At 37.1% G+C, this 27,323-nt stretch overlaps 1 protein-coding gene across 8 annotated transcripts in view; it reads left to right on the forward strand.

The window, feature by feature from the left end:
* The window catches only part of LOC117235442 (TWiK family of potassium channels protein 7-like), a 290,562-nt gene that overhangs the window by 169,974 nt on the left and 93,265 nt on the right, over positions 1 to 27,323 (forward strand). For 7 of the 8 annotated variants that reach the window (XM_033497463.1, XM_033497461.1, XM_033497462.1 and 4 more), the window contains one exon: positions 1,960 to 2,086. The exons of the other annotated variant lie outside the window; for it this stretch is intronic. The gene's annotated coding sequence lies outside the window, so the exon portion shown is untranslated. The remainder of the gene's footprint in view (positions 1 to 1,959; positions 2,087 to 27,323) is intronic. 8 annotated transcript variants of the gene reach the window in all.

Genomic DNA, 27,323 nt, shown 5'->3' on the forward strand with positions numbered 1-27,323 from the left:
TACTCAAGTAAACTCTTCGAAAAATACTTCGGATAATATTAACACGATAATTTCCACGGTGATCATCAATGATCTACGTTCTATTAAATTATCTCAAAAATGATTAAAATACGACAAATTAAATCGACCAAAATATTTTCAACGCTATGAGTGAGCTAGAGAACAGTTCCAGAGAGAATGCAATATTGTATTTTTCAAGAAATAAATGTTAAGGTGTAATATATTTCAATTTATTACAACTTCTATGATGAAATACGTACAAAATATGTATAAAATTGCGTGACAGTCAAGGTAACTTGCCGCGCGAGAGGTCATAATATAAGCGTCAAAGACTACGCATCGAAACAGAAAATGATGCTTCCGATAGAAATTTGCGTGAAAAACATGACGTTAACCTTAATTGATCACTTCGGAGCGTTAAAACTAGCGTTTCAAACGAATAGACAGAGATATTGCATTTTACGCTTTATCACCCGTGCCTTTATCCCGTCAAGCTTCTTCCGCGTTTCATATTCCTTTCCTTGCCCACACCCATCATCCATTTTCCACGTTTATTTCTTTTTTCAAATATCGTAAAGGTTCATGCTTCGCGACTCCTGTTGCCCGTTTCACGCCCTCTCACCTTACGTTCTCCTATTTTCCCCTGTTTTTTTTTCTCCACTGCTTCAACGTTAGACGATTTCATAGAGACGCGTCGCACACGCTAACGTTCACCAGTTGTTCGACGCATCGTATTTCTGTCGCTGACAATAATTTCCATAATGTCGCGACCGTTCTTCTCCAGGAAACGTTGCCACTTTGAATCTATGAATTTCTGTGGCAATTTTTCCGCCGAATTTACCGCGTAGTTAAGATAATTTCAACTACAAGCACAGTGAACGAAGCGGAATGTGTCTTTACACATTCACGTTAGCAATTACATATTTCACTGCCAAAATGTTTCAGATTGAAATTCCTCGCTCGATTTATGGTATTTACAAACGTAAACTGTGGATGAGAAAATTTGTATAATCCGACGATACGTAAAGCGGGCGTTTTTCAATGAAAACCAAATACGTTCTCGAAAGAAATACCGTGCAAGAGAGAATCTTGGCAATGAAGTCAAATATTGGATTGCTTTTATGGTATTGAAACAAGACGATAAAAAAGGAAGCTACCACTCTCTGTCGTACCATTTACGAATACCAAACTCTTTGGTTAACGATATTTTTCAATATTTTTTTATTAAATCCATATTAGCGATAAAACAGAAACGCAATCTTTCGCATCTTTCTAAACAGGCTCCTCTTATAATAGTATTAACCCTGCTGCGATCCTCGACTTCCTTATACCTTAATCTTACCATTGTGTTAATAGAATAAAAGGTTTACAACTACTTAAGAAAATAATCGTAAGCAAAATATAATAATCGTCACGCATACTAATAACGATTCTTTCTTGTTTTCCTCAAACTTGAGACATTTTCTGGTACATGATAGAAAATTACGATTTGACTGAAAAAACGCAATAGGCTTAAAAAGAAACTCGTGGAAGATTTATCTGGATGCATAAAGTTACGGTTCCCTATGTTATCGTACAAACACGACGTCTATTCTCGTACGCATGTTCCGAAACAACGTAACCCTGTCGCGAGGGTGAATATATTTACCAGCGAGCCTCTTTTAATCCAAATTTATAGTCACGTCACTATCACGTTACTTCTCGTGTCACTAGCTCGATTTCAACCGATCATACCCATTACTATTACTGTCACGGTATTTCATTGCGAACCGTCTTATCCTCTGTTGCTGCGGTAACGCGAATCAGTCTTAAAGCTTCCTGTTTTCCTATCCGACCACGGAGCCTCTTCCTTTGTAACGGCAACGCGAGCGAATTATTGCCCGCGTTTTTATTGCACGAGCTATTGCGTGTATGAAGACCGAGTCGGAAGACAACAAATTTTCTTTCGTATCTTTCCAGACGGGCTAGCAGGAAATGGGAAGCGAAGCTTTTGAAAAATAACTCGAGGCATTGCGGTGCTCCGGGAATCCCGTGACTCAACCATTCCATTGTCCGAAGAAGCCAGTAACAGCCGAAGGAGACGCAGGTATTTTTCAAGATTTTCCCAGTTCTGTTTTTCCTCTGTCTAGCCGTCGTTGTTCTTCTGCCAACGTTTTTCGTCGCCATCGTTCCACAGGTGCGGCCTTAAAAGTAAAGTCTTTCCGGTAACGTTAACCTCTTTCGTGCGGCGCTCGTTTGCCGCTTAGCACCGTTTGATACTCGATGGAACGAACCGTGATACTTTCTTCAACCGATCGAAATTCAATAATTATTTTTAAGTTGAGAAGTTTCGCAAGAGTTGATAGAACGAAACGTCCAGAACGACTAACCAGGAGGATACAAACAGTCGACTAAAGTGAACCGTAGTCTGCATAGTCGCGTTTACATTAGACAACTACAGTTGAAACAACCAATCAAAGATAGACGAACCAGCTATCCCTGATCGAACGATCGGAAGCTGCGTCAACTTGGTTGACGCTGTATTTACACGGACGAATTTAAACTGTCTAACGTCGATCGACTCAGTTGCTCGATCAAAAGTTGCAGGACATAAACGAGGTTTCCGTAGGACGCGTTTGATGATCGCCGAATTTAGTCGACCGTCGATTATAATCGACGCTCGTACCAATCAGATTAAAACGGATCGGTACCGTTCGAAATGCCGCTCGTTTCGAGCGAGTAGATCGAGGAACGCAATAAACCAGCCTCTCAGCGATCGGTATTTAGAAGAAAGTATCGGTGAGATCGATCAGCGAAATTTTATTAGACCGTTCTCGGTAGATTGATCACAGGTCATATGACCATTTATTGTCCGTCGAAACAAAGTGATTCGGTCAGGACGAAAGTAGAGCGAAGCGTGAATGACATGCTCTGCAGAGTGGAATAAATTCGAACCTTTTGATCGCTGGCGCTTCTTTTATTCGTTCGATCGTTAAGGTGGTCGATTCGAAACGGATCGCTGGACACCCGCCCGATTTTCGTTTCTCCTTTTTTTTTTTCCGTGTTCATATCGCGACCGCTTCTGAAATTTAATCGCAGAGACCATTCTCTCAGTAATAGCGTCCTTCGTTTTTTTCATCGTGAACGAGCCGATTCTTGAACAATTTTGTTCCTCGTACCGTTGAATATATAACCAACCATCCTGCGTAAAGAAAAGTCACGAATTCTATTTAGCGAATATTAATCTGCATCGAAAACTTTGTTACTAGATGTACGCTGAATATCTTTTATCTGGACACCCGTTATCGAAGCGTTTTATATACCCGTACGTTTCTACATTTATAGGAAAAAGAGATGCAAGAATAAATGGAATATCCAAATTGGAGAATCGCGTAGAGTTGGAAACGATGGAACGGTATACAGGGAAAGAACAGTGCAGTCAAGGAAAATACATACCGCTCTCTATGAGATGATATTATTTCTTAAGATCTTACTTCGAATAACGCATTCCTTTGCCTAATCACCTTTTTACATCTCTATTGTACTTGCTAATCAAATTTGACCAAATATTTTAAAGAAATCCTACGTGGATTTCCATGAAATTTTCTTTAAAAATCGAACTAAACGGGAAATATCTGGAAACGCCAATGATTGGTAAGATAGTTACTATCGGAAATGCGGCGTTCGATTGAGTAGCCGGATGCAGAGATGGTAACACGTGCAGAACGTATCAACGCATATCTTGGACAGTTCTATTTGTATTCATAGCCGATATGTTTCTTTTCCTTCTATTCGCGTTCAATACACTCCGGTCAGGAAAATAGGACCGCGTGAAACTCAACCGACATTTCGAGGCATTGTAGCTGAACGGGCACGACGCAAACTGAATACCACTCTAATGCCTACTCGAAACCTTGATACTGGTATTTACATGGATCCTACGAAAGCTTGGAGTCGATTCGATAGACATTCATGGCCGTGGCAATCGAACGTGTAACTATTCACGGGGGCTACCAACGGTCCGGTATTATCTTGACTGTTCGCCCCTCTCCGCTCGTGCCAACGATCCGAATATTCGATAGCGAAGAGATAGACCTCTTATGTTACTTTCTTTTTTGCCTATTCCATAGGTTTTCCATTGCGAAATTTTAACTTCGAATTATACGTTTCCATTTACCGTTCGAATCGATCCAACTTTTTAACCAGGAGTTTCAACTTCTTCAAAAATTGATAGCGATAAATACTATTAAATATTATTAGTGAAATTAATAAGGAGATTAATTTTAAGGATAGGACCATTTGTTTAGCGAGTTTAGTCAGCGCGTAAATCACCAGTACTAATCGGCGGATTGCGATTTTTTATGCAAATTAATGTTTGATATTTATGAATATAAGAAAAGAAATACAACTTTATCGGTTTGTCGGTTAGAAAATTGTAACCAATACATGGGCGTAATTTTATGCGCGTAAATGCGTAAAAAGCAACGATCCATTCATTAGCTATGCTAAACTTGATCTTTTCATTGGCGAAAGCTACAGTGTTCTATATATTAGACGTTATCATAATTATTCGCGGCTGAGACTCCATAAACTGCTTTGGTTCGCAGGTTTTGGTTAACATTCCCTAGAGTGCGAGCTCGGCTAATTTAGCGAAATTAGACGTTGCCCGTTTTCAAACGGCACGGTACGAATGAGAATGGAAACGGAAACGTATGCATCGACTGAACCAACGGTTCCGTCGAACTTTTATCATAATTTTCTATTCGTGGTTCGTCAACGACCGCTCGGCTAGGTATCGTGACTCGAAGAACGGCTGGTGAAAAAAAAAAAATAGTATTTTATGTGGTGCACGCGCGCCCGGAAACTGGATTCTCGCTGCAGGCTCTTTTTTATTCGTGCATCCGTGCTAACTTTTTACGAGGCTCACGAAGAATGGCTTCCGCCGCGATAAAATTCACGCGTCTAACTGTCCGTCTTTGTTTCCCGTCGTAGTCGTACGCCTGTTTTCTATGTACAGTTTCACACGCACACGCCGCGCGTTATGACATTCGAATCTTTCTTCTCGTTTTGTAAGAATCGTTCGCTAATCTAATATTAGATCGTCGGAAAAGTTTCTTTCGTTTCGTAAGGCGATAATAGATGAGCAACAATTTCTGTTTTATATTATTTTATCGAATTAGGTATGATCCATTTCGTTCTAATTCTATTATTATGTTCGTGCATAATTCAATAAACTAGTATAAAACAAGAAACATTGTGCGTTTATTATTTCTTTATAAAACGAAAGAAACATTTCGGACAACCTCGCTCTTGAGAATAAGCCTGCGTTCTTCTGATAAATTCCGATTACTATCGCAAGAGTTGTTCTTTATCGATTCTTTATCAATTTCATATTTTTATTAACATAACTAAAAAAATACAAACTTATACAGGGTGGTTGGTAACTGGTGGTAAGGGGGTGATTCTACGCGAAAAAAGAAGTCGAAAATATAGAATAAAAATTTTTCGTTCGAGGCTTTGTTTTCGAGAAAATCGACTTTGAATTTTTGCTCGGTACGCGTGCACTTTATCGCGTCTCGTTATAACGTATCTCACTGTAGATCGTTGTCTCGATGGAAAAATTAAAAAAAAAAAAAAATAAAAAAAATTTTATTCTATATTTTCGACTTCTTTTTTCACATAGAATCACCCCCTTTCCGCTTGTACCACCAGTTACCAACCACCCTGTATAAAGATTTATTTCGTATACCTCATTCTGAATATAATTTATATTTTTGCATATTACGTGCATTTTCTAGATTTTTGCACTTTACAGCTTCCCATAGATACATAAAAATCCACGATCTACTGACAGGAAACAGGAACCACGTATGATTCGTCGATTGAAAAAATTTATGAAACACAATTTAGTCAAAAATATTCTTAATTGTATGTGAGGATTTTCTTCTAGTCTTTCCAGTCTCGTACATCGCACAATGCCATAATTTACTAATATTTATATTAGTACAATCCTAACAGTTCTCTGCACATCGCTAGGAGTATGCCTCAATTTTCTATGCAGATTCGCAATAGTTTCTCCGAAAGTAAACGAGATACTTTAAACTGCGAACAAGCAACGTTTTGTATACAACAGCAAAAATATTCGTATGTGTGTAAAATACGCTGTGAGGGGCAATATATTTCAAGAACACGCGAAGTACTACGATACGAGAAGTGCATAAAGTATAGTTCTGAATTCACACCTGGGTATCTTGGTTTTGTTCAAAATATACACGTACTTTTCGCGCACATAAGAGAAAAACAAAGTGACGCATATATATGATGAATGGTAGAACACAAAAGCAAAATAGCAGCCGGAAAAATTTTAACAGTTTTGGTTTAGTTTTCGCATGAACTCTCTATTACTTTTCCCATTTCTTGCTTTTTCTAACGCGATGAACGTGCATTTGCTTCGATTTGGAGAGATCTCGAGTCGATGTTGCTTCTAAATGTGATCCTTCGATCGTATTTCGTATTTTCGTATCTGTGGTTTCGCGTGAGTTTTCTTACAAAAAAAAAAAAAAAAAAAAAAAAAGAGAAGAAAAACGACAATAAAAATAGAATCAAGTTTTCCTTCACCGCACAAATTTGAATAGATTAGACTCGTTCAGGACAGGAAAGTGGCTCAAAAGATTATACTGCGGCATTAGTGCCAGGATTTACTGGCAGCCGCCATTTGCAGAGGGGAGGCTGTGTAACAACCATAATAAAATGACCAACTGACCACCGTAAGAGGGTCGTCTGGCAGGATTTCCGGATACATTTTCGGCTAATCTGGAAAATGGCTTCGTGGCACTTGAGCAACGTTACGAACGTTTCAGTTTTCATCGTATTTTCGTTAGATCTGCTTCGTACTCGTTAAGGATATGTATGCCAGTTTTTCGTGTATATATGTGTGTATGTGTGTGCGCGCGTGTGTGTGCATTTAAACGTATTCGATATTCGATCGGAAAGAAATTCTTCTCAAAATGATACTGAGCAGGTAGAATCAATTTTTAAAAAATAGACTCTTTGACCCTTTCATGCTCGATGTTTTTACACATTAACTTACTGTCTAAACTATATTTCCTTTGCGCTTAGAACTGTCTCGTTAGGATCGTATTATCGATTCTTTTGTGTTACAAATATCCATACAATAATCTTTTCAGCGTAAACAGAATTCATAATGAAGTTTAATTCGTGCTAACGTTTCAATGGCGAAATTGCTTATACGTATACAACTTGAATCTTCGGTGTAATACATCGGGTAGGACCACCTTGTTCCTTTAACATATGCAAGAAAACGTGGACAAAACTTGGTGAATGAATTATGTTAATTACATGACTTGTCTAAGCTAAATTACATATTCCAAGTTGCCGTAAATTCGTTAATTAAAGGCGGACCGTAAGCACAAACACGTAATATGCAACGTGTACCCGTTCTTGGAACTGCAGCGGTAAATCTTAAGTTAGATAAGTGAAACTCCTATGTACCTTTAACGCTAATAAGACGACTCCTTAACTGAACAATAACATTTACAGTAGATGCTAGGAATTCATACGTGCTTTTGCTGTTGCTTCCAAGTTGCGAGTATGAAAACGTCTTGGCAAAGTTGATAAAAGAAACGAGGTTGTCGCTAAAATCTAAAGTATTCTAAAATCATATATAATTTATTTAAAATATATTTGAAATATATATAATTTATTTAAAATTATACAAAGTTATAATAGACAACATTTAATCGATCTTCAAGTAGGCTGATATTTATTATTATTGCGGTTTATTAAATATATCGGAAATGTCAGTTAACACTAGAGCGGTCAAAATTGTTGAGGTTGATTGATAGAATGAGTGGCTGAATTTGTAGTAGAAAAATATATTGAAATAAGTACAGGTATAGTGTATGCTAATCCAGATTCTCACTCTTACAGTGTTACAATACAATAGAAGAAACTATGACAAGGAGCACGTCCATATGTTTATAGCAAAGGACATTAGCAAAAACTTAATCTTGTAGTTCTAGCTAAAGGCTACAAGAAACAACAATAGAAATCTACTTATAGTTCTTTTGTTTCTAGACCTTGTAACCCAAAACGTAGTTTTTTGAGGTAATTATTTTAACAAAAATGACTAATTTGTGAATTTTTATAATAATTTTGTAAGTCCAAAACGGCGCATTTTTTAGATTCTGAATGATTCTTTTGATTCTTTTACTTTGAATTAAGTATTTTTTATGTATCTTCCATCCTAATTTCTTTCGTATAAGTCTTGTATCTTACTCGTCGATAATTCTTGTCTTAAACTCTTTCCAATTTAATTCATTTCCATAAGATTGTAAATCTTCGCAGCACGTAGAAACTTCCAGAACCTATTTGCACCATCTATTTGCAATAATTTCTGCTTCGATATCGTGTGTGTACGCCGTATCAAAAGATTTCTAAATACATACATTATCAACAAAACCGGACACCCGTTACGCTGATGCTGTTTAACAATACAAAATATTTATTTCGATATAAATATCGCCTGATACCAGTGACCATAAGTATTCCGGATACTTTCGCGATTCGTCGTAAATATGCAACATAAGCCATAGAGGGCTGTTGACCATCCATGAATTTTCCGACGATATTCGCTTAGTTTTCCTTGTGCGTTTTCGACAAACTTTCCTAGACACCGTGTATCCCCGTGACACCGATATATGTATAAAGCGGAGCGGCTTTCCACGGCCATAAATTTCGCGAGAAATTTCGAAATCTTTGACAAAGTTTCTAGCGGCGTGTCGCTCGAGTTCCGCCTGTGAAATAAAAAGAGGTCAGATAATGCATAAGGTTTTTCAGGGTGGAGAAACGGGTGGCGTCCTCTCTCATTATTCTTGGTTCGGCCCGTGGGAAAATATTTGAATACTCTCGGCTTATCGTCGACTTTCACCTTCCGTAATATTACCTACCAATGAAGTTGGGGAGAGAGAGAGAGAGAGAGAGAGAGAGAAAGAGAGAAAGAGAGAAGGAAGGGAGGAACGGCAGAAGACGGACAACCAGATAGATTTACGACGACCGATTTGTCGGGGGAAAAGTTGTTCGTCTCTTGGCACGGACCACGTTCACCCCAGCCACCTCTAATGGACGCATTTTGAAATAACGAGCAAACAAAAACGAGAATGCATTTGCTTTTATGACTACCATCTGTCGCACCGACGACGATTTTTATTGAAAATTTCACGCTTTGAGGAGGAGGCGAACGGTAGTTGCAGTTTAATAAAAGCTACCCAATATTCAGCTTTCCCTATACTAGCAACATAAGGTGATGAATTCGACGCGAATGCCAGAGGGAACAGCTATTTCATTATAACCGAGATATTGTATCGAATTCCATTATTGTTTCCAGACTTGATATTTGTTTCTTACGTTTATTCGTGAATTTTGTATACATTGGTAATCTACCATTGGTAAAATAGCGTTAAAGTTCCGTACATGTATATAGAGGTATACATGAAAGTCTACGCTCATCTATAGAATTTAGTGTGTTTGACTTAGCGAAGAGATTGAAAGTGCACTTTGTCAGAAAATTATTTATCCTTATCACGAAAATCTGCAGAAATTACGAGATCATTAATTTCTTTGACTCTAAAGAGGTAACAGGATATTATTGACGCTGTATAATATTAATCCTACTATTTTTATGATTTCATATAAATGCCAAGTGTATTGTAATCTTCGTAACATTGCAGCTTTTTACTCCTTTTTTCTTAATGACGAAAGTGAATAAATTGTGTTACATCTGAACAATCTGTGGCTTAATGTGCCAAAAATATTCGTAAAGCTAAGCTTCGTCTTTACCATGTTTTATATTTAAGCGATGTATGCAGATTTTTGCGACTGATTTGCAAATACGATTACCAAGATATACTAAAAGTTAATAAAGTTAGAATATAAAAGTTCACGGGGAAGAGACTGAAAAGCACCCAGTAAACTCGTGTCGTTCCTCGATTAATTACCTGTAGATAAGTATGCCGTGATTTATAGAACAAAGAGCAAGCAGATATTCCAACTTCTTTTTCTTCCTAACAACGATATAAAATTATAAATCTCGTATCCGACGTTTTATGGAAGAAAAACTGTAGATCGTCGCTAATTACCCAGAACGGTGTTCCGCTGATAAAATTTGAAATTCCTTATCTGAATCTGACGTCTGGCAGTGTGGCCAACGTAATACACGAGTAAACAGGGGTTAGGTTAACCAGGAAATTGCCTCTCACCCAGCAGACAGGTGTTTCCTGTCAGTCAGTAACGTCTCTGATGATTTCTAATCGCATCGGCGACATTTCCGATTAAGTTCACAGACTGTCGCTTTCTGATATCGATTTTACACTCAATATTATATCGCGTGACCATTCGGTGACGTAAGTTACATAATTGATCGTTCACACTCGATAACTTGTACTATCTACGGACTTGTACTATCGTTGCAACACCTTTCTACGTTCCATTCAAGAATCTTGTTTTCTCGAAGACCGCTGGTACAGAATTTTCAATCTTTAAACATCCACTTGATCTTGATTAACTCGAACATCGCTAATTTAGAATTTGAGAGTTTCCAAAAATCCGCTTATCTCGATTAAAATACGAACAGTTAATTTGCAAGATCATTTTTGAAATCTCACGTATCATTTTATTAATTGTTAAATAGATATTCTTATGGTTATGCGACTAACTAGTTTTCCTGTTCGTCGGCGTGATTCCACGTACCTGGAATATAGTGGTGCGTCATGGGATTGTTTGCTTCTTTATGAAGTAGCTAGGTGGTTATGAAGTAGTTCGATGATTTATTAAGCACCATCCTAAGAATGTGTTACGAACTCTCCGAACTTTAAGCATATAGTAATTTTGCAATGCTAGATCAGATTGGAATATCACGCAAGAGTGCATCCCACGTATGTTTTATATACATAGAAGCATACTGGTTTCTTAGTGAGCTATTTGAATATTAAAGAGTAGATAGTGGAAGCCAGAGCGGAGAATATATTTGTAGAAGCGAAGAGAACTACTTTGGGGAATGTGTTTTTTGATATGTATACTTCTGTGGTTGCGAGATTGGAAGGTTCGTTATACTTTTGGTCACTGTAATTGCTAAAAGTATTGCCGTGCCACGGTATACTTTAGGTCGTAGAAGACAGATAAATCCAACTTCTTTTTTCCGCAGTTTATAGACGAAGTACAAAAACTTTTACGTAATGTGGAATATCGATAGAATTAAAATTTTCAGTTAACGACTTCTTTTGGTCGGCCATGTGGTTAATTTCTGAAGTTTATACTTTACAATGGCGAATGGCACACTCTCCTTTAAGTACATAGATATATTTATTCTCCAGGATATGTTAGAATCGAATATCACTGTGATCCGTTCTTAATAAAAAAATAATTGGAGAATTCGGAAACGCATGATATAATTTCGATATGATGGTTGATTAAGCTATGAAAGGTAACAAGGAAGAAACTTCGATAAATTATGTAGAGTCGAGCTGGAATAGATCGTGGAACGTAGATTTCTAATTTCAACAATGAAAATGCAAGCAGAACGTAATTACGATTTACTATCGCTGCTAACAGACCCCGTAAATAAATTCCAAGACGAAAGTTTCCGAGATGAAATTAGCATCTACTAGACAGAATTAATTTAACCGGCAGTCCGTTAGATATTCTCGCTAGTCGTCGGGAAAAGATGGTTTCGAATTATATATTCCGACTGACTCGTACATGCAGCAAACATCTTGCAAATGCGACAATTATTATTGCATAAAGCGCAAAATCTATTTTATTTTCGTGCTGCTTTGATATTACAAATGTCGCGAAATCGAGCGATGACATTATAAGCTATAGTTAAATTTGCCTACTAAAATTTAAAATACTACAAAATTTAAAATATTTTTACGCATAAGATAGCTATAATATTTCGGTACATAAAATAGGTACAATATTTGAAATAGACGAATTTAAACGAAGTGTACATAATCGACGTGGCAATATACGTCTGTTACTGCGGCGACTATACACAGTGTACACACCGAAACGTCGTTTAATCGACTCTAATCAAGCGTAATCGAGTGAACATCGGTCCACACCGAACTGAACGTTCCCACGGGGTAAAATATTTTGAGAATAAGATTAACGAGAAGCAAACATGAGGTGTAATTAGAACGTTTTAACGACCAAAAACGCCCGAATCTACATTACATTTAGTACATGGCAACCTGATTGCTAGAATTTTCGAGGAGAAATTTGCGCGCAGTAATTTTTTATAGGGGAAGAATTCTCGCGCGAAATGTGTGCTACGTTACACGGTAAGTACTACCGTTCTTCGTATATACTTGCGTGGCACGTTTTTATAGAAAGTGTAATCACGCGAAACTCGAGGCAGGTTTAATTAAGACTAATTTAGTGTTCTTAAATTTTTAATGACGCGTTTACGAAAATTGCGCACATTTCCAAGTTAAAATTACTCGAAGATCTCTAGTTTCGTATTTTACGCAGTCGAAAGTTCATCGTTATCGTGTAATAACTTGGGATTATTTTAAGCTACTAATTATTGAAATCGAATAACGATGCTTTAATATCGGCAATGTTTCTGTATAGCTTCCATTATGAATTCTGAATAAAATTATGAAAGTTTTGATACGATAGTTAATTTCAAAAATTGGACAGTGGGATTTTAATATCGGTAATGTTTCTGTACACTGTTCATTATAGGATCTCCGTAAAACTATGAGAGGCTTCGTACGATAATTATTGATTTCAAAAATTGCACAATGAAATTTTAATATCGGTAATGTATTTCTTTACCGTACATTATAGAATCGCAGTGAAATGAATTATGAAAATCTTGATACGATAACTCGAGCATTATATCGTATTAAAGATCAGCCATATTAATAACTGCTATTATCAAGTTTGGACCGATAGATAAGCCAAGGATAAGAGAACAGCTCCGATGGTGACTCTTCGGACTAAACCAGATCACCATACCTCAAGTAGTTCCGGTAAGTCACTCACAGCCATTGCCCTTTGTGAGCCTAAGTAGCCATAACTCAAACTACAGGCTATATCACTTGGTAATATCCTGGTAATAAATTAAATCAGCGAAGATAATCCAGATGGACTCGGTTCAGAACCTATAGAGTTAGCCAGCGGTCGATATCGTAATGAAGAGTTTAACGTTTAGATGCAATGTCCCTTAACTTCTCGTATTCAAGTGTTATTCGTAATTAATGAATTACCATAAATCAAATTTACTATATCGCCAATATTGTAACATAGGAAAAGAAAGCAATTTTTTAAGTATATAAATTTATTATATAGGCTCAGCTTTGTTCTGAAGCTTCATCATGAATCTACACTCTGAAATAAGTGTAAAATGTCCTATGAACGTATGTAATCTGATTATGAGTTTTCGAACTATTGATGATTATCGAAAATGTTCGTAGATTCGTTATGTATTAATTTATTGAAACAAATAAAAATATTGGACGAGTTTTGTTCTTCTGAAAGATTAAAACTTCGGAGATTGCAGTCTTCCAGTAACGTTACTAAAATTTGTCTCGTCTTCTTGAAATATGTATTCGGAGCAACTGTACATTCGAAGGATCCAGGTCAATTGAGTTTCTTGGTAATTAAAGCTTCGTCTGATCTTTCGTGATTTCAAGCTTACATACGTTCTTGGCTCTATCATGTTGCAAGCGATAGAACGCGATGCTCCCTTACGTACACTTAAGCGCAAGCATACCTGTAAAATGATACAGATTCAGCTGTTCGCTATACAACTACGTAGACTGATATATGCGTACACAAAGGCGAAGATCTATGTACTACACATATACTCACCTAACAATGGGTACATAATAGATACGCGGTCGTCTATGAACGCATAAATCTTACGTGTATATTTGCCGAGGCAATACCACCGCTATAAACAGAGTTGTAGGCCACGACCCTTTCAGTTCGTTGTAGTATAAATTATACCCAATTTTATTACATCCAATTTTATTAGCATATAATATATATATATATATATATATATATATATATATATATATATTATATATTTGTTATTATATACGATATATAATTTATTATATATGTCATTATCTTGTTACATTTTTAATTATTTAATTTGTACTTTAACTTTTTTTTAATAGTTCTTTAATTGGAACTAGAATTTAGAGAATCTGTTATAACAGAGGGAATCTAATTTGTTGTATGTAAAAAGTTAGAAAATGACAGTATGTGTAATTTTAAATCTAAAAACTGTGAAGTTTTAAAATTACGAGAGTATAAAGATGCGAAAGAATATAGGAAATCTAGAATTCCACAGAGGAACTCGAACAACACGAAGCACGAATGTAACAAAATCACTTACACTTCTTCAAAATTTTACGTCATACGAGACATAAGATTTGGGAACTTCAAAGAATTTTATCCCTTGTTTTCAAGAAATCATATCTTTCAGACTGAGATCTTGCTTACTTCCATTTCTTAAACATCGACACAATTTGCAAACAACTGTTACAAAAATTCACCTCTGCGCAACTGTTTTTACGAAAATAGTGCAATGTACGTACATTTTTAATATCTTTGATCGGGAATTTCTAGATTAAAGGATTACAATATAGAAATTTAGAAGAACGTATTATATCTGTTCTATCTTTCAGTAAAAATTGTCGTTCGTTGTAAGTGTTGTTTCTGCTCATGAATTTTACATCATTGTACCATTGAAAGCGATGCTATAAGACCATGAAAGCATTAAAATTCGAAACTTGCGATTTATTGCCACGTCTACTTATTTCGCCAGATTTAGCTGTCACTGACTTCCATCTGTTCCACAGTTGAAAAATCCCCTGCTAGAAGGAAATTCTCGTCAGATAAGGAAGTTAGGGAAATCGTTGGTGAATATTTTGTACCTTTTCACGAACTGAAGCGATGAGGTATTTATATTAAATTCTTGTAATATTGTAACAAAGCCAAATTATTTAGCTGACGTACCAAGCAATTTTCATAACGTGCTATAATATTCTATAATACTTTACTATGCAATAACATTTTATATTTAAGGCATGCATACACACTTTTACGATCGACTATAACTTCCTATTCCATTCCTGTCTATTCAAAGTAAATTCTTATAATAATAAAGTCAAGTTAATCAGCTAATATACCAAGCAATTTGCATAACGTAATAGGAAATTGCTTATGGCCTAATCGACTTCCTCTACATTAACTCGTAGGAAATAATGGCGCGATGCACGTGGAAAATGAATATCGCGCGCGTTAAATTGTTGCCGTTCCCGTGACCTACAAGAACGTCGGATACACGTCAGCTTCGTGTCTGTAGCATGAAACGCGCAAGTGATTTCTCACATCAACGTATTTTTTCCGCGAGATACGATGTCCTCGTTCGTCTCTCGCAATTCACGCGTATAATCACGCACGCTGAGGGAAAGAAGGAATATTCAAAACATCGTTGAATCGATCGCGACTGATATTACGTTGTTCTCTCTGGCATGGCTTAGCGGAATCAGGCTGCAAACCGGTTACCGTGAACGCGGAAAGGAATTATTCAGAAAGACAAAGGAAAGGGGAAAGCGCGCGACGATTCAAGACGAAAGTTCGGGAAATGAGAGGAACCCTTTGAGAAAAAGAACGAGGGACATGTGAAATATAAAGAGCGAACCGGTTATTGTCCCGATTCTCTCGTTCGAAGGCTTAGCGTTTCAATGCTTTTATCGTCGTAGGCACGAAGACCTGCGGCGAACCGCGAGATTTTAACGATGATATTGTAGTTGTTGCTCTTTATGTTTGCTTAGTACAGGCTAAGCGTTCGTCGTTGTCCGCGATTCGTCCTACTTATTCGATCTAATCCCCTTTAAAAAATAGGAAGCTGAGTGTTGCTTGCTTCGTCAATTCGCGATGAAACTAACGCGTTATCGTAAACATTTTGTCCTTGATTGAAAGAAATGATGCGATTGTTCTTCGTACAACGATAGAATCGTGGCAGACATATTTTTCGAAATAATTTCATCGAGATAAAATTAATCGTTAAGAAGAATGATAATTTGAAGTTGTAATCTTCGTTTGAATAAAAGATATATCGAGCTATCTCAAAAGTTTCTTTCGTTTTTGTAAGGAAATAATAGACGCATAATATTTTTTGTTTTATATTATTTTATTAAATTACGTATGATCCATTTTGTTCGATATAAATCGGAGTCAATTTTTTCGCGTATTGGAAGTCCAGTAAATTTTGTGCACTTTAAAGAGAAATATTCAACCCGTGAAATTTTCCTAAAATATTCCATGACGCAAGTACTTTTGCGTTTCTGGGCACAGGAAAAATTTTCATCCGGCGAAACTTCCGATTGAAATTAAAGCGAATGTTCCGTAAGAAGCCATTAAATGCTTGCAATTCCCGAGGGAATTTTTTCACGGTTTCGCATACAGAGATTTTTCAACACCGTTCTCGAGATTTTCCTGTATCGCTGGAAACAGCCTCTAAGGAAACCGGAGGCCGATCTTCTGTGTTACGAACTTACGTTAACCCTGGCTGGCTGGGTACCGTACACCGTAGATAACTACCGTAGTAGTATCTCGCAAGTAGTTCCAATAAAAACTTTCCTCGGAAGCCTCCCTTCATCCATCGTATATAGATCTTGTTCCATTTCGCGTAAAAAGAATTCTACCTTTCACTATTTCCGATCCGCGCCGCGCGATTCTGCACGAACTTTTTAATTCGTCTCCACGCGAGAAACCAACCTCACTCCTCTTATACTCTGCATCTCGTATTTCCTCTTTGACGTCGTTTCCGGTTTACTAAAATGCCGACGCTTCACTGCATTCCGATTCCCGACTCTTTGACCCTTCTTGGATAAAATTGTTACCGAACAAGTAATTGCTGTTCGCCTATGATATTTTATTTTTGCAATATATGTGCATACATAGGGTGTTCAGTAATTGGCGATGGTACAATCGAGCGCAGAGTGATTCTTGATAAAAAAAATAAGTCGAAAATTTAGGACGAAGTTGTCCGCATGCATTTTGCATGTGGGGCTTCGTTTTTGAGGAAAAGTATCTTGAAAAAATTGCCACACTGTGTACTAATTCCGACTTAACGAACCTCTCTTTCTGATCGTTTTATATCTATAAACTCGTAGTATTTTTGTACTAAATTATTATGCAGTCCTTATAGTGCATTTTTCTTTATTCTTCGAAAACAAAAACACCGGTGATTTTTACTTCTCTGATTTTGAAAACTTTATTCCACAGTTTCGACTTTTTTCACGAAAAATCACCAGTTGCTGAATAGATTGTGCCGCCAGTTATACGACACCCTATAGGTATACTACTCCGATTAGGAGATAATCTATTTGAAAACTCGCATCGACGCGACAGTACGAAGTATTTTTCTGAAAAGTTTCCTAATATTCGAAAGTCGAACGAAATCTAGAAAATATATTTCGCGTATTCGCAGACGTTGGGTTGTTTCGGGAAACTTGGGCGCCGCGTTTTGCTGCTGCTGTTAAAATCGAACGCTATTCAAATGTAATGAATCGAGAAGCCAACGCAAGTCCGATAAACATTTGCGCTCTTAATTAGTTTCCAATTAGTTTTCTCAGAATTCACTTTGAAGCAAATGTTTAATCGAACGTTTAATGAAATTCGTATCAAGCGAAGATGCCCGTTTTCTGGTCAATGACTGGAAATTGATGGCCGTCTCTCGTGTCCATAAGGGGGACACGTCAGTAAGGAGAAAAAATATTTTTCGTGTACATAGCGTTAGAACCAAAGAACTTTTGACATGGAAATATTACCGGGCTGGACGAGAAAAATAAGAATGGTGTACAGGATGCGCCATTAAAATCGCATTTATTTATTGAAGCCACCGATGCGACGTGACGTCGGTCTCTTTCTTCTCCTACTCATTTTCAGGCGAACGCTACCGCGATATCGTATTGTTACTGGCGTGTCTATATATTCAGATACGATCATTATTGTATTGTTATCGTTCGTTTATTTTGGATTCTATACAAATTTCGTTTGGACCTGTAGGAATGCATTTGGAAAAATTTATCGTAACAAGGAAAGAATTCAACGTTCCGTTGGTATCGCTTGAAGAGGAAAATATCGTAGGTTTTCAGAAATAAAATCTCTTTCGGTATAATTATTTCCAGATATAAATTAACATATAAATTATTTAAATATATATTAATATTGTAATATCTTTGTAATCCACTGATTATAAATGGAATATTTAGTTCATCGATCGGTTGTTAATCGCAGCGATTTCAATCGTCCTCCGCGTTTCAGCGTACTTTCTTAAAATTTTTAAAACAAGATTTAATTTTCTTAATTTGAAGACGAGTTTCTCTGTCTACCAGTTCCTTCCGCGTTTTATTAAAACCAAGGCCGAGATTAGCGCTCATCAGCCTTCGACATCCATCGCTGCAGATGCATTAAGGCTTTCAATTAAGAAGTTTTAATGACCAATTAAATATGACAATGCTGATGTCGGTTCAGATATCGTTATCTTAAGATTCATTCGCAAATGATATATAACATCAAGCTGCGGTGAAACATATTCGTTTTAATACTTTTTTCTTTAATGCTTTTCAAGTTCGATTCTTATTGTCAGTATATATTTTCGAACGAAGGAGAATGTTTTTGAAAACCTTCTCCGTAGTAGAATTTTTAAAGAACCAAGCAATATATTTGACGTTAAATGAGTATGTATCAAACAATGAATATCATTTTTCATGAATGTCATTTAAAAACAAGGTTCATCCCTTAATTACTCACTCAATTATATGAACAGGCCAAGAGAAGTGCTTTATATAGAACAAATGGATTGAAACCCTGTTTGTTGAACCAAGAATAACAATATGATATGCTGAATATTTTAATTGCCAATATCTGGAACTCACGCAAATGAGGACAGCAATATTACGCTAATGAATATTGGGGAATAAAATCGTTGACCTTAATTACTCGAGAAGTAATCAACAATAAAACAGAGAGGGAACGTTTCCATTGGAATTGCTCTTGTATCAACGTTCGCCATTGTGAAATTGCTTTTATTCAGTGCAACCTATGCATAGATCACCTAATTATTATCATGAATTTCGTTTAATCATTTCGAATAATTGTCACAAATCAAAGTATAGTATTTTGGATCATTACATTCTGTATAAACACAAAAATCTTATAAATAATAATTCTTCCTTATCGTGACTGATAGAAATAATTCTTTCACTGATGATCTTGCACGAATACAAAATCATGGTCGTTCCTTCGTAGTTCTAAACAAATTGTCGTATCTTATACGAGACCAACAAGTGTCCGCGTATTTATGACCCCATGTACGAGTTAAATATAGTCGATACAAAGAGTACCATAATTTTACAAAACAGGATAATCGTATTTGACAAGAGCAACGAATAAATATATCTAACACGTATCGCAAAATAAGCGACTGTCAGAGACACTGATGAAAAATAGCCAATACAAAGAGATAACGATACGCGCATGTATGATACCCAAATAAATTACTTGGCGACTTTAAACTTTCTTTTGTCCACTTAGTTGCGAGTATATCGAGTATCGTAGGAAGCGCAAAAAAAAAAAAGATTATATCGATCGACGTGAAGTTACTGAAGAAAATTGTCTAGAAGGTAGAGCACCGTTTCAAGGCGCTATACACACGCAATATTCTCCATGTAAATCGCAACAGGATTTCCCTTATCGTACGATACAATGGGAGTATAGTATCGAGGATGTTATCCAGGTTCTTTCGCGAGAAAAAGCATCGCGAGGTCAGCATCCCTGGAAAGAGAATATTCATCTTGCCGAGTTCCTTTTGCATCTCCATTTGCTCGCGCGTCTGCAGATGGATTTTCATCTGCTCGTCTGTGATACTCCGCCAAGAATATACCTGTAGGTACAAAGGATCCCGTGTGCATCGTTTGACCAATTACAGCGAAACGGAAACAGAACTTCCCACCGGTAATGTAATTCCTCGTCGCTTGGCGTTTGAGTTCCCTTGCAAGCCGCCGAGTAATTATCGCGGTGGAAACCTGTTAGGTTTTCGTTGTTGCGACCAGTCGTAACTTTCGCGCGGCTATTGACGTCGGTTTAATTAATAATCTAGTAATGGGAAATCGATTTCTTCCCACCGCGTTATCTGACGTAGTAAAACGTTCAACGTAATAGAACGTAATTAACCCATTAGCGTACAATTCCTTTTTCTACTAGAACAGTAAAAAACGCGCAATTTTCCTTCCAGCGGATTTATTTCTTCGATATATAATAATTAGACCTCGTATATTTATGCAAGTTCGCGTTCTTACGGATATAATTGAAAACTTGGATATAAAAGACTGTTTATCTATAATATAATACAATATCAAATTATTATAAAGGGTACTATAGTCTGGATACTTTATATATCGTTGTATGTTATGCCAATTCTGTGTTAGGTTAATTCTGTGTGAGCATGAGCGTTAAGGGGTATTTTATTAACGTAATAATGAAGTGATATTAATTCTGTTCGATTCTTTATGGCGATATTTCTAATTTGTTAATAGTTTGCAAACCTTCGGCCGAGTCTGTGTATTTTTAATATGAATTCTCATTTTTGAGTCGATTAAAGTGAAATACTTTTCGGAAATTTAGAAAAGACGAAACGTATAGTGATTGTTGTAGGATCGTGAATGAAACGATATCGAGGACGAAATGCGAAAATTTGATATACCGGTTTTGATTTTCGATCCATCGTGCCAAGGGACGTAAAGTTTAGTTGAAACTCTGTCTTGTTGCTAAATTCTATTTAGCTTGGTGAACTATGCATGGGCATAGACAGGAATGTTATACCCTTGTTTCGAAAAGGACACGTTGAAAGCGGTCACGCAACAACTGGGAAAATTGATTTTAGACACTTGGTCGATCAAAATTATTTCACAGGCATTTTGACTTTCAATTAGCTCGTGCAACAACTGCAGATATCTTCCAACTAATCTGCATCTATAGTGGCTGGAAAAAGTATTTATACACCGTTACATTTATTATATCATCTACATACTAATTACATAGCTCCAAGTATATTACATTTCGCATCATTTAATGGTACTTTCGTATGACTACAAAAATTCTACACTATATGAAAATTAAATGTAGAAGCAGGTAAAAAAAAAAAACATTTCGTTGAGAAACGAATGTGTGCGCAAGTACTTTCTGTGCTCACTGTACCTTACTTTTATCCTCGATATCTTTAATCGAATGAAAATGTCGACCAATGGAACGTCCCACTGGGAAATATGAAGTTTCCTAAACAACATTTGCAGATTTGGGCACAAAAAAATTAAACACTTCGGAATTTCCTGAAGGAAATATCTGGAAAATTAAAGTAAAGTGTTATGGACAAAGTATGGAAATATCGAGACAATAATCAAATAGAAAATTACAATGAAATTGTATAGAGAATGTTTCCCACATTGGCCATTGAAATTCGCATTTGAACTGTATCCAACGTTTCGAACAGGTTGGTTCGTGGAGAATTAGCTCCCGAAATGGCACCTAAGAATCAGTTTTCTCGATTTCAAACGCGATATAAAGGGATTAATTTCGACTACGTGGCGAATTCAATTACTCCGTACGGAGAATCGCAACCATTTATGGATACGGCCGAGTCTTGAATTTCACGTCCCTTTTCATCGCCTAAAGTTTTCTCGCTATATCGTACGTTAGCTCGATCCCTTTTTCGCCTCGAAAGTATCAGAGCATCTTTTCACCGGATGCTATCACTTGCACGACCAACGATAACATTCACGCAATCGTTGTCTTCGCAACAGTTTCTTTTCTAAAACGTTGAACATTCGTCCAATTTGTACGGTACAACGTGAGATCCGCTTAAAGCTATGGTTGTGACCATTGCCGTAGACGTTTCTTTTTTCCCCTTTATACAGATACATGCTTACTCGTGTTACTTTCTTTCCTAAGGCTGGTAGATAGTTCGAAACTCCGACGGTGTGTGGTACTATGCGAGTTGACGGGCCTGGACGAAGGGCCGAAAATGCAGCAAGCAATTCGAAAGCGGATTAAATAACGAAATCCAAGCGGATTTCCGACGAACTCTCGCAGCGAGAAACGCTCATTCCTGAATCATGCGGACGTTCGTTTCGATCCCGCTTTTCCTGATGTCCCGCTATTTTCATTAGAAGCGAATTGTTTAAACGTCTTTCTAAAATTTATTCGCGGGAGATGTCAGCGAAATCGCTCGAGATGTTTGGACATTGCTTTTAAAAAAGAACGACGATATATCTTGGACACTGCTTTTAAAACAAAACTATAAAATATCTCGAACATTGCTTTAAAAAAAAAAAACCATAAAATATTCTGGACATCGCTTTTAAAAAAGCGATAAAATATCTCCTTTCGAAACTAAAGACTTTCCAGAGAAGTTAAAGCTTTCGATGCTTTTTTATTCGGTTATACAGAAGAAATCTCGTCTACTTATTCCGCTAATAATTATATCTACATATTCTGTCGATTTCGGCTTTTGTTTTTAAGAGTTTCTTTATCAGATATACATTTGGCGCGCGCTTTTGCACGAAAAAATATGAAAATTGCCGGCGGTTGACGGATTAAGAAGTCTTCCTTGAAGTAGAATGCGCGGACTCGTATCAAACCGAGGGATTTAAATTCAAAACCTTTATCATATACTGAAAACCGTGGGAAGACATGGAAAGTTGTAACTGTATCTAGAATTTGTATGAAATATCTGTATTTGAAATTTTCTTAACTCTAAAGCATTCTCTGTGAGGTAGGAATAATGGCGTAATTGAAATGGCTTTTCTGGAAACGTGCCAGTCGCGGAAATCTGAGAAATTCTTTCGCTGGCACTGCGAGTTCCGTGTACAATAAACACGGATCTGCAAAACGACCAACGCTGGTTTCAAAACTAAATGGACGAAGTTGCGTTAAGTAATTAGTAATCACATTTAGCGAGCTAATACCGAACTTACCGTGACTTATCGCTATCGGCAATGTTCTATCGTTTATTCGGAAAATAACGTTCCATGACGCTACCCGTTTCTCATCTCGTCTGGTATCGGATGCCATTTGTTTTTCATACAATTTTTCCACTATCCACTCGATTTTGCTTCGAGTTGCGATAACAATACCGATAAGTATAATTCGTCGAACAACGAGGATCAATGGCCGGTAATGAAATAAAATCGAGCCCAGAAGATACGTGAAACGATTTAATAAATCTACCGTGCACTTTTAACTTATTTATTTTTTATTTATGCGCACTGGTTACACGCGCGAATAACCCTGATTTTCGGGATAACGAGGTTGTGAGCCAGTGCCAGTAATAAGACCCTCGAAATAGTGTTGTATATCAAGAAGGATGCCTTCGTTATTCCGCCGTTATGGGTTTTGTTCTTCTAACGAGGCCAAGTAATCTGTCCATCGTACTCCTCCCCGTACGGCTCTCGGATTCGTCTTAGACGCGATTTTCTACTTTATCGCGATAGAAAGGGAATTCTCGTGAACTCTAACGAGACCCACAACCATTCGACTGCGCTTAACGATGTATCTATGGATGGATTTTCTTCGTGTGAGAAACAGACAAACTACGAAGCTTAAAAACGAAAGAAGATAGCGTTGTCGATGAATTGGGAATTGAAATGGAACTACCGAGAGGAAACATAAATATTGCAGGAATTTATGACGTTTATAAATAGATGGATGGATGGATGTTTCATCGTACGTATTTCTGTGACGGCCTGCTCGTTAGATATCTCGAACGTGTCACAGTCCAGAGAAATTGTTTTCCTCTTAATGAAAGGAATTTACACAAACTCTTCTAAAGCGTACTCGAATTTCATCGATATTCAATCTAGCCAATCGATCTATATTCTTTTCTCAATACTAGGAATACGAACGCGTCAGTGCATTACAAATGTAATAATGTTAGAGGAATTGTTCCGTTGCACATTGCAGAGAAGAAATTCGAATCGTCCAAGTAGAGGAAAGAATGTAACGAATTCGCATCGAGTTTAGAATCAAATTATTCGAGCGAGCTGCACTCTCGGAGGAAGAAAGGAATCAGGAAACAGCAACGTAGTTACGAAACAACGTGATTCGCATAATTTATTGTTAGATTCGACCGGGCTCCAGTTAATTACATACCTGGTACTGGCGGAGGCTGTTGAATCGAAACGTTCCCCTAGACTCTAGCCGTCTACAGTTTCGCTCGACTACTTTCAACGGACGTTCCTGTTTGAAATATGAAGAGGTTGTTGGGAAGTTACAAGGACGCGCCAAGTGCGCCACCTTTCACCTTCTGTTCCGCTACATTTCGCAGCCTAGAAAGTTATATTCACTGCCAAGAATGGTTTTATCCTCGCCAATTTCGAAGACACGATATTCCGGTACTTAAACCGTCTCCTGAAGAATGAACGTCGTCCTAACAAGAAGTCTAAGTTACTCTGGTGGCGTGTCTCAATTCGTAAACAGCTTTAAAACTATGACTGTCAGAAGTTGAACGATTTGTCGTTTTAAGCACGTTCTTAATAAAGCTTAATGGAGCTTAATAAAACTTCGTTCGAACATAGCGGAGTAAATGAAGCTTGTAGAAGACTGACATTGGTTTCAGAGAAACTATCTTTTTAATTCTACGTTATTTATCGCGAGATAAAACTAAAAGGGATCTCTATTATTTTTATAAATATAAAAGAAATTCTATACGCAAGCTGCAGATGTTAAAAAAGTACAGGGGTGGTTTTGGGCGACATTTTTTTTTTCTAAAAATGACACGCTATTATATATATATTTTTGTTTATCTCTGGCGACGTAGTACCTGCATGTTTGGAGCTTAAAAAATTTTAATGATCTACAGTTGTGGAAATGAGCAACGCCCGAAAGATAAAATGTACGACTGATGTGTGCACGTGATGTTTGAATACACGCGTTCGCCGATTTCAGAGAAAATGAAAAATGATCTCGCGGCTTTTACGAAACGAATGCATATGGAGAAGTTTTATAGGTTAATGGTTATAAAAATATTACCTTTTCCAAAAGAAAAAGCACTTAATCGATTTTATCATTAATCCCGTACGACGTACATTGCTCGCTTACAAAGAAAATTCAACTTGCGTGCACTGTTGGAGAGAAAACGGAAACGAAGGAATCGTTAAAGGTTGCGAAAGTTCATGAGAGATCAAAAGAAAAGAGGTGCTGTTAGCCTGAGGCACGATTACTCTCTCAACAAGTAAGGAGAATTACCCAGCCGCGTTTCTTGCCAGGCCTTTCTGTCACGAAAAACTTATACGATCAACTCACGGTTCGTACATCGTCTTAAAAAGCACGTGCACTCCTTATTTTTCTGCCCTCTATTAACCAGTTAATAGCTGGCTGTTTTTTAAGAAGAAGAACATAGCGGCATCGTTGAAAGGGATTATCGATCGATAACGGAGAATTTAATTTCACGCGAAGCTACCAAAAAATTTAAATGTTTATTACTAGATTACCGATATTTATGGAAATTCATACTGTTACGAATATAATCTAGAAAATGCAACCTAGATAGAAAATTGTTTTAGCTACTAAATAATATAACCAGTGTTATGTTTTGAATATTTTATACATTTTTGCATATTATGCAGGTTCTGTGTATTTTTGCATCTATAAACTTTCGCAGCAGTGCATAAAATCCCATGGGCTAGTTATTAATGTGCTTTAATATATTCGTGTTCTATGGAAATATGCGCTACAAAATAATTTCAACGTTTTCAAAAGATTTCATACGTCTGGTTCGTTTGTATTTCATATGGTTCCTGACGATTTTAAAGGTTCACGGTATCAGAATCGAACGAAAAAAAGGCAAGCAAAATCGAAACAAACGACGTTATCAACTGATTTCGGACAACTATTTCGAAAATCCAATGAGTATTACAACGTGCTCCAGACACGGCTCTGTTTATTCAACGATTGCGCAACATTCAGCCGGAAAAATCGATTTCGCCGGTGTTGTGTATGCGACATTCACCTGGAATTGCGTCGAGTGCATGGCATAACGTGGCAAATATAAATTTTCAATTATTCTACGTCCTATCGAATTACTTTCCTCCATATCGGACAAACTTCCTACAATCTCGGATACCGCGACATCCTGTCGTCAAATCAATAATATTTACGTTAATGAGAAATTCGGAGACTTTTGTAGGAAGGTGGAAGATATTACGAAGCTGTCTATTCCTTCCTCCGGGAAACGAAATAACGCGACCTAGAAGCTGCTCGATCGATATCGGGGAGAAACAGGAAAATTGTTCTACCTCCTTGTCAGAATCCGAGTCTCGGATTATCGATAAATTTGTTACCTAAGAAACGGAGCGCGGATTTTCATGCTGATTCGTATTATTCGAAATATAATTAGAAGAGTAGAGACTCGAGTAAGATTGTTTTACCTATCAAGTATCGTAGAGCGTACTATATCTCGGCTAGTTCGCATGTTTTTTCATATCGCGAACATTCTCTGCAATTTTGCAGTTTCAAATTTCTTATTAATCCGTGAAAATCCATAATTTACTAATAAATCTCAATACCTGTGAATTATTGAATAAAGATAAAACAAGCTCGAGATGCGCACCAGTTTCACGAAGCGTTAGAAATTTAATAAGTTCGACAAGCTTTAACGAAGTTTCGAGTCTATGAGATTCCGAACATGTATTACAAGCTACAATCTTTGTACTGTTATACCGCGACGATTACACGACGCGACGACGCCACGACGCTGTCCGTACTCTGCATATCAAACTAAAGCGGTACAGTCGGTTTTTGTTTGAAGCAAAGTTCGCTGAAATAAGCGTAGTAAGCGAATTTACGAGATTATTCCACGTACTTTGTTAAAAGTCAAAACAACGCAGGAATCGACGATGATAACTTTCGACGTGTTTTCACTGTCGCAATCAAATGAAATATCTGATTTCTCGCGACCGGAACTGTTTTATCCTTCAACAGGGTAGCGATATGGTTGCTTAAGTATCAATGAACGTATATTTCTCACCATTTTTCCTGAGAAATATTGTACGACTTACGCGACCCACATGGCTAAAGTTTGTCGCACGATACGAAACGTGTCAAAGAGGGAAAGGCAAAAATTGATTGGTTAGTTAAATTTTTTTATATTATCACCGTAGTGTACGCAAAGATTTGAAAATCATACACGAGGTAATAGGAGGTATTGGTAATAGAATAGTTGAAGTAGTATCGCAAGATAA

This window comes from Bombus vosnesenskii, unplaced genomic scaffold (assembly GCF_011952255.1).
Source record: "Bombus vosnesenskii isolate JDL3184/JDL3185 unplaced genomic scaffold, Bvos_JDL3184-5_v1.1 scf7180000013316, whole genome shotgun sequence".
Classification (NCBI taxonomy): Eukaryota; Metazoa; Arthropoda; class Insecta; order Hymenoptera; family Apidae; genus Bombus; species Bombus vosnesenskii.